The sequence below is a fragment of the Erpetoichthys calabaricus genome, chromosome 12 (genome assembly GCF_900747795.2).
Source record: "Erpetoichthys calabaricus chromosome 12, fErpCal1.3, whole genome shotgun sequence".
Lineage (NCBI taxonomy): Eukaryota > Metazoa > Chordata > Cladistia > Polypteriformes > Polypteridae > Erpetoichthys > Erpetoichthys calabaricus.
In genome coordinates this window covers 35,908,479-35,917,554 of record NC_041405.2, presented here as the reverse complement: position 1 = coordinate 35,917,554, position 9,076 = coordinate 35,908,479, and positions in this window count along the sequence as shown.

The following is a 9,076-nucleotide window of genomic DNA, read 5'->3' as shown; positions in this document are numbered from 1 at the left end:
TTCTCTATATGCAGATGATATGGTTTTATATATATCAGACCCAGAAAACACTGTGCCTGTAATTTTAACAGCACTCACAGAATTTCAAAAGATATCTGGTCTTAGAATTAATCTGAATAAAAGTATACTCTTCCCAGTGAATTCACAAGCATATAATATTAGATTGGACACCCTACCTTTTACCATAGCAGATCAGTTTAAATACCTAGGGGTAAATATCACAAGTAAACATAAAGCTCTTTATCAACAAAACTTTGCCGTCTGTATGGAAAAAATTAAGCAAGACTTACATAGATGGTCAACCCTTCATCTCACTTTAGCCGGAAGAATTAACGTTGTTAAGATGAATATCCTTCCTAAACTTCTTTTTTTATTTCAAAACATTCCAATATATATCAATAAATCATTTTTTAAGCAATTAGATTCAACAATAACCTCATTCATTTGGAACTCAGAACACCCATGTATCCGAAAACGACCCTACAAAGACCTCAGGCAGAAGGTGGTATGGCTTTACCTAATTTTCAGTTTTATTACTGGGCAGCAAACTTACAAGCCATAAAAACCTGGACACAAAAAAATGAACATACACAGGCTTGGTCCGCAATGGAAGTAAAATCCTGTAGTACTTCTTTATACTCCCTGCTCTGCGCTCCAATAAATGCAAGTTATCGCAAATATACTAATAACCCAATTGTGCTTTACTCACTTAGAATATGGAACCAACTTAGAAAGCATTTTAAGATGGAAAATCTTTTATCGGTGGCACCTCTGCAAGAGAACCACCTCTTTCAACCCTCGCAAACATATCCAGTTTTTAATATCTGGAAAAGTTTTGGGATTAAAATGCTCAGAGATCTTTATATAGACAACATATTTACATCTTTGAACAATTACGTTCCAAATTCAACCTCCCAGCAACACATTTCTTTCACTATCTTCAAATTAGAAATTTTGTTAAACAGAAACTGCCCGATTTCCCTCGCCTCGTACTCTCCACCATGCTGGAAAAAATACAGCTCAATTTCGAGGAATTAAACACCATTTCCGCATTATATAAAATCTTATTAGAGTCCCTACCTTTCAAAGACCCAAGAGGACATTGGGAAGAAGATCTCTTAATCAATATATCAGAAAAGGAGTGGAAGGTAGCAAAGCAGAGAATTCACTCGAGCTCCATATGCACTAAAAAAGCACAGAATTATTCAACTAAAAATTATATATCGAGCTCATATGTCTCGCTTAAAACTGTCCAAAATGTTTCCAGGGCAAGATCCAACCTGCGAGCGCTGCAACCAAGCTCCTGCCTCACTGGGTCACATGTTTTGGGCCTGCACCAAACTAACATCATTTTGGACCAAAATTTTTAAGTGCCTTTCAGACAGCCTTGGGGTCACAATCCCTCCTAACCCATTAACAGCTGTGTTCGGTGTTCTTCCAGATGAACTTGAAGTGGAGAAGGACAAGCAAACTGTGATTGCATTCATTACACTTTTGTCATGCAGACTTATTTTGTTAAATTGGAAGAATCCTAACTCTCCTCTGAAAAGTCAGTGGGAAACCGATGTTTTATATTATTTGAAATTGGAAAAAATCAAATTCTCAGTTAGAGGATCTGTACAGAATTTTTGTAAAACCTGGCAGGATCTAACCAATATTATTTTATTTTAAGAGAAATAACTATTACCGCATTTAATTCCCCTTCTCCATTTTTTATTTACCTATATATATTTCTTCCTTTCTTTTGTTTATTGTTGCCTTATTAAAAAGCCTTAAGCAATTCTTCCTTTTCTTTCCGGGTCTTAACTTCGGCAGCGAGCAATTCATTACGCTTTTGGGCTGCCTCTAGGGTTCGATCCTTTATCACTAGTTCCCACCTATCAAACATATCCATTCGGTAAGGACCCTTATTACAACATCCTTGGGTGTTTCTACACAAAATGTTTCTTATTTCTTGTATTTCTGAAATGTCCCCAGTTCCCTCAACTGGCCATCTACCACCACTTTGTTTATTCCATTTTTTACACGCTTTCTTAAAATCTAACCCGGTTTTCTTTTATATCAGTTTCCTAGGTGAACCTCCTTTTGGACCCGAGTGGGAACTGGAGTCCGATACGTTTCCCAAAAATAGTCCTTCCAACAGAGACTTTTGATTTCCCGAGGAAACCTTCTTGACCGGTTTACTACTTTGCTTTCCCATAACTAAATAGCTCTGGACTGCAGAAGAATAGATCAGCCCTCGCGATGTTTCGTCTCCAGTCCCTTCCGCTCCCGGATCAGTACTCTTGTGGTTTCGTGGCTTTAGCGGACTGACAATCTGTTCAGCACGGAGTCCAGGACTTTTGACAGGTCAATGCCGATCCCTTCGTCAATTGCCTCCTGACGTTAGAGACAGAAACTCGCCCTCCCACACAGTGTCTTTCCCAGATACTCAATATATATTCTACTTGTTTTACTCCCTTTCCTCTATTTCTAGGAGTGTGCCACTCACCCCTTTCTATTCCACTTCACGGGGAGTAACTTACTAACGTTCTCAGCACCTTACACTGTCCCCGAGGGACCCAAGTGTTATTCCCTGCTTTCCAGTTTACTATCCGTTAGGTGATACAGTATTTTATTTCTCAATTTAAAACAAAAGTGATCAAAGCACATAGAAACTCTCCTTGGTTTAATGAAAACACTCGAGCTCTTAAATTAGAGTGTCGAAAACTTGAACGCAGATGGAGAACAACAAAGCTACAGGTCTTTCAAATTGCATGGACAGAGAGTGTTAATAAATATAAAAAAGCCCTCTTTAAAGCTCGGTCAGAATATTATTCTACATTAATAGATAGCAATAATAAAAATCCTCGGGCACTGTTTAGAACAGTGGCTAAATTAACAAATGAAAATTCAGATCAACAGTGCAAAATACCAACAGACATTAGCAGTACAGACTTTATTAACTTCTTCAATGAGAAAATTAAAAATATAAGATCCCAGATCTCTGCATCACAGTACAAACCAAATACTAGCTTAGCAGACCCTGTCTCACATTGCACTCAGCACTTTAGTAATTTTAATCCTGTAACTGAGCAGGAAGTCTTAAGTTTAATTTCTAAAATGAAGCCCACTACTTGTTCCCTAGATCCAGTGCCAACAAAACTAGTAAAAAGTGCAATGGATGTTCTTGCAGCGCCTATCCTAAACATTATCAATAGTTCATTATTGCATGGCACAGTACCAGATGCACTAAAAGTGTCAGTCATTAAACCATTACTTAAAAAGTCAGACCTTGACCCACATATACTAAATAATTATAGGCCTATTTCAAATTTACCGTTTCTCTCTAAAATACTAGAAAAAATAGTCGCCAGTCAGCTTCAGACACACCTTACGCATTACAATTTATTTGAGAAATTCCAGTCTGGTTTTCGCACTGGTCATAGTACAGAAACGGCACTAACACGGGTTGTAAATGACATTCTGATATCCTCTGATGAAGGAAACTCAACTGTAATTATGTTGTTGGACTTAAGTGCAGCATTTGACACCATCGCCCATTCTATTTTACTGCACAGGCTAGAAAATGATGTTGGGCTTACAGGCACCGTGCTCGCTTGGTTTAGTTCTTACTTATCAAATCGATTCCAATATGTACAGAAATGTGCTGACAGTACTCCATCATTATACACAGAAGTTCAATATGGTGTCCCGCAGGGCTCAGTACTGGGACCTTTACTGTTTTCACTTTACATGCTTCCACTGGGATCTCTCATTAGGAAACATAATGTTAATTTTCACTCGTATGCAGATGACACCCAGTTATACCTTTCATTTAAATCAAATGAAGTTTCTCCAATGTTGTCTTTAATTAGTTGTGTTAGTGAATTAAAGGAGTGGATGAATAAGAACTACTTGTCTTTAAATATAGATAAAACAGAGATGTTAATTGTTGGAGGGAATGATGCTGATCACAATAATATTTTGTCATCATTTAACTCAATGGGAATCCCAGTCAATTTTACTGAATCAGCCCGCAATCTAGGAGTTATCGTTGACTCTAGCATGTCATTTAAAGCACATATTACAAAGTTGTCCAAAACATGTTTCTTCCATCTTAAAAATGTTAGGAAATTAAGGCGCTTTCTAAATAAACAGGATTCTGAGAAACTAATTCATGCATTTATCTCTAGTAGGATTGACTACTGCAATGCGGTGTTCACTGGATGTTCAAACTGTTCTTTATACAGCCTCCAGTTAATCCAAAATGCGGCTGCGAGAATTATTACAAGAACAAGAAAATACGAACACATAACTCCAGTTCTTAAATCCTTACACTGGCTCCCAGTTAAGTTTAGGGCAGATTTCAAAATCCTTCTTTTAATATAAAAAAGCATTAAATGGTCGAGGTCCGGCTTACTTGTCTGAACTTATCATGACTTACAAACCAGAGTGCACATTAAGATCTCAAGATGCCGGTCTGCTTATGATTCCAAGGATTAATAAAATAACAGTGGGGGGTCGAGCTTTTAGTTACAGGGCCCCTAAACTGTGGAATGGTCTGCCTGCTACTATAAGAGATGCCCCTTCGGTCTCAGCTTTTAAATCCCGGCTGAAGACTCACTACTTCAGTTTAGCATATCCTGTCTAGAGCTGCTGATTAACTGTACAGACTGCATCTCTGTTGTTAGTCATTAGCACTTAAACATAAGTAACATGACAGTTATAATTGTATACTAACCCTCACTTATTCTGTTTTTCTTCTCGGTACTCAAATGTGGCACTTGGTGCCATGGCCCACCTGGCAAGTTGTTTTGCCTGCCTAAGGAAAAGTCATCCCAGATGGAGGATCGCAGGAATCGTGGGAGAGAGGGGTCCTTTCATCGGATTGGCTGGCCCAGCACTGTTTCAGCCGTGGAATGGCCAAATGGGGGAGGCAGCTTGAAGGATGAGGTCTCCAGGACTCTATACAAATACAAATCTTATTATGGGATATATCATCTACTGTTAAATTCCGCTCTGTACTTCTAAAATTTATATTTTTTATTTCTTACTATATTGAGAAATTGTTCTGTGTACTGTACTGTATTGTATTGTATTGACCCCCTTCTTTTGACACCCACTGCACGTCCAATCTACCTGGAAAGGGGTCTCTCTTTGAACTGCCTTTCCCAAGGTTTCTTCCATTTTTCCCTACTAGGTTTTTTTGGGAGTTTTTCCTTGTCTTCTTAGAGAGTCAAGGCTGGGGGGCTGTCAAGAGGCAGGGCCTGTTAAAGCCCATTGCGCACTTCCTGTGTGATTTTGGGCTATACAAAAATAAACTGTATTGTATTGTATTGTAATTTTCTTTCCCGTAAAACCGGTCAAATCCCTGAGCTATGTCATTCACTCAATCGGATTCCCTCAGTCTACTCACCAAGAAGTTCTTGACCTGCTAGGGAAATCCCGGTTGGTTCGACCTTCGCATTCGATCGGAGGAGGCCAGAGACCCCTCACGCAGGATGCGCCCGAGGCAGGCCAGTCCTAACTTTTTCCGGAACTGGTCCTCCCGATCCGGCCGGAATTGGTCCTCTTACTGGTCCTCTTGAATGATCCCGCTCGAGGAGTCTGCTGTCCGTCTCCGACCCTGCTCGCAGCGCCAGAAAACTGTGGACAAAGGTGCGAGACAACAGCAGGCAGACACCGATTCAAACAAACAGAATTCTTTTTTTATTTCTTTCTTTTCTTGGTGAGCAGAGAGTGTGTGTAGAGTCTGTCAGCTTGTCACTAACAGTATCACGTCACAGCCCGCCCTTCTTCTTTTCACAGCAGGTTTTTATATTTTTTCAGTCACATACGCAAAGCTTATCTTATATTTGCAGCTTCACAAGCAGCCTTTCCTTACTGGCGAAGTAACTTCTTTTTCTCTAACTAAGACAGGGTGCAATTTCCCATAAGCTGACCCACCCTTTGTTTATTTCTTTTATTTATCTTGCAGCTATTTTCTACACTTAGGCTCTAATGGTTAATAACCTTTAACTTTCCCACATCACATACCTTAACAATCTTAATGCATTCATATGGTTAACATAAAGAACTCTTATACTTGCAAATATATATACATTTTCTTAGCATCAGCTGGCTTGCATAACATATTTCCCATCCACCCAAACGCACACAGATAGTAATCATCAAGGCGATTTAGACTTGTTTATCTAAGTACAAAAAATATTCGTTGCACTAAGGCGTAGTCACGAAATCTTCTTCCCCTCCCTTGGACTAGGTCAAAAGGCCCTCAGCCCAAGATTCTTTGTTCAACTATTATTTAATATATTGATTCAAATTTTTATTATTCCACAGGTTCCAAACTCCTCCTTGCTGCAATCTATGCAATGAACTTCCAGATACAAATTCATTGATTTTCCTACGACTAAAGATAAAATCAAACCTGTAGGTTCCAGACTAGTTGGAGGGAGTCACTAGACATGTTACATAAAAACTAGCAGCTTTGTGGGACCATTGTGTTGACTGCCTCCAACTCACTAAGAGGATTGAAATTAGGGCTACAACTGAAAATTGCTAGAAATGTTGTCTAATGTAGCACGGCCTTAAGATAAATCTGTCCCTTCTGCTTTGCTGAGCATGTGCAGAAAATATTATTGAAGGGAGATGAATGTTCTTAGCTAAATCAAAGTTAGTTAATCCAGGTCTGCATCTCTAGGAAGATAACAGTTCAACATGCTGGGTGCCCTTTTAAGAGTCTTTTGCCCTATTGTGGTTCTCAGTTGTGACCAGTAGGGGGAGTTGTATCATCCTAAACCCCAGGCACAAATACACAGACACAAGTTCTAGGCACAAATGTAAGGCTTATCTCTCTATTATAAAAAGAAATCCTGTCCCCTTTCCTGATAGTCTACGATACGTGATCTTCTCGGAAGATAATTTAAAGACCCGCAAGACGAAAGACACCTGCCACGGTGCATCTCACAGGAACATAGAACGAGAGTCTTGCAAGACACACCCTACTTACAAGCAATATCAGAAAAAACAAATCAGTAGTGTAAAGGCAGTCATGCATCACACTCAGCTCCAGGGCTCTCAGTGCATATAAAGTGTATAAGGTCAATACGGTAGAAATGAATAGGGTAGAATGAAATGAAGAAGAAAGAAAAGCGTGGAGAAAAGAGACCCAAAAGCGATGGAGAGAAAAAAATGCTAAAAAGAAAAACAACAATCTAGGTGCAAATTTAGAAAATAAGGAACGTGATGATCAGCCCGGAACAAGTGGAATGGAAAAAAAAGCACGTCCAATCGGGCACGGAGAAAAGAGACTCAAATGCGTTGGACAGAAAAAAGAGCAAAAAAGAATAATCGAGGTGCAAATTCAGAAAATAAGGAAAGTAATTATCAGCCCGGAACAAGAGGAATTGAAAAAAAAGCACGTCCAATCCGGCTCAGAATTAAAAGACAATGAGTAAAAGAAAGTAGAACTTCATAAAGACTTTTACAAACGTTGTCGCTAAACACATGCAGAGCAGATTAGAGACTATGAAACCAGTGAAATTAGAAAGGCTCAAAAAAAAAACAAAAAAAAAAACAAAAAAAAAAACGGCGCTATACACATGTGGACAAAGTTAAAGGATATGAAAGTAGGAAAATTAGAAAATATAAAAAAAGAAAGTAAAGATCGCAGTAGCGCAAACAAATAAACTGCCTCATTTAACTATGCACCAGTCTAACTTTGGTTTTGCACAATAATTGCTACACTATTGCACCTTAACACTTAATTCTACTTTATTCACATAATTGTACTTATTTTTTATGTTCTACTATACTGTTACCTTTCAATCTATGCCTTTTTGTAAATCTAACTGATATTCTTGTAACTTTGCACAGTTTTTGATAAGCGGATCAGGATGCATTTCACTGCGTGTTGTCCTGTATAACTTTGCATGTGACAAATAAAGAATCTTGAGAATTTCAAAAACGGAGTTTACCGCACATGCATTTATTGGTTACTTTGTTCATGTATATATATTTATCTTCCTGCTCATTTAAAACCTAAATTTATCCCAGGAGTCAAAAACGTTCTGTCTAGTCTACAAAAACCTACAAAAAAGCTGGGGTATCACCTTGGTAACCCCATGTACTTTTGGAACTGTGAGAGGAAAATAGCACGACTTTACAGACAGGAGTCCAATGCAGACCTCTACTTACTTTGTTACTTTGTAAAAAAAATTATTAACTGCTGATGATGTAGGGGCGGCACGGTGGCGCAGTGGGTAGCGCTGCTGCCTCGCAGTTGGGACCCCTGGGGACCTGGGTTCGATTCCTGGGTCCTCCCTGCGTGGAGTTTGCATGTTCTCCCCGTGTCTGCGTGGGTTTCCTCCGGGCGCTCCGGTTTCCTCCCACATTCCAAAGACATGCAGGTTAGGTGGATTGGCGATTCTAAATTGGCCCTAGTGTGTGCTTGGTGTGTGGGTGTGTTTGTGTGTGTCCTGCGGTGGGTTGGCACCCTGCCCGGGATTGGTTCCTGCCTTGTGCCCTGTGTTGGCTGGGATTGGCTCCAGCAGGCCCCCGTGACCCTGTGTTCGGATTCAGCGGGTTGGAAAATGGATGGATGGATGGATGATGATGTAGATCGTTTTGTCTGTGCTGAAATTCCAAACAGAGAAACCTATCCTGACCACATTAAAAAGATTCAGCATATTTGGACTCACAAGATTACAAATATTGTTTTTACAGAAGTTCTGAAATAAAGTGAAACTAATGAAACAGCAACAATTCAAAGAAAACAAAATCTTAACCCTATAAAGCCTGCTATATGAATGGTCAGAAAATTCTGTTTTTTCAAGACTGAACTGTTTATTGGATCCTTTCGAGAGTTCAAAAACAAATTTTTTTTAATATGACCTGGACATATGATTTTTTTTTGTATCACATTTGAAGCACCAGGCTTTCAAGTCAACCAAAAACTGTGTGCCTTTAGAAAAACCTTAGCACACACAAATATGTTTTACAACATTTAACAACTTTTTACAACAGGTTTAGTACTTTACACTGTGTGTAAAGTATATTTGGCAACTCGTTTATGTTTCATGAAATGCCAAAAAAC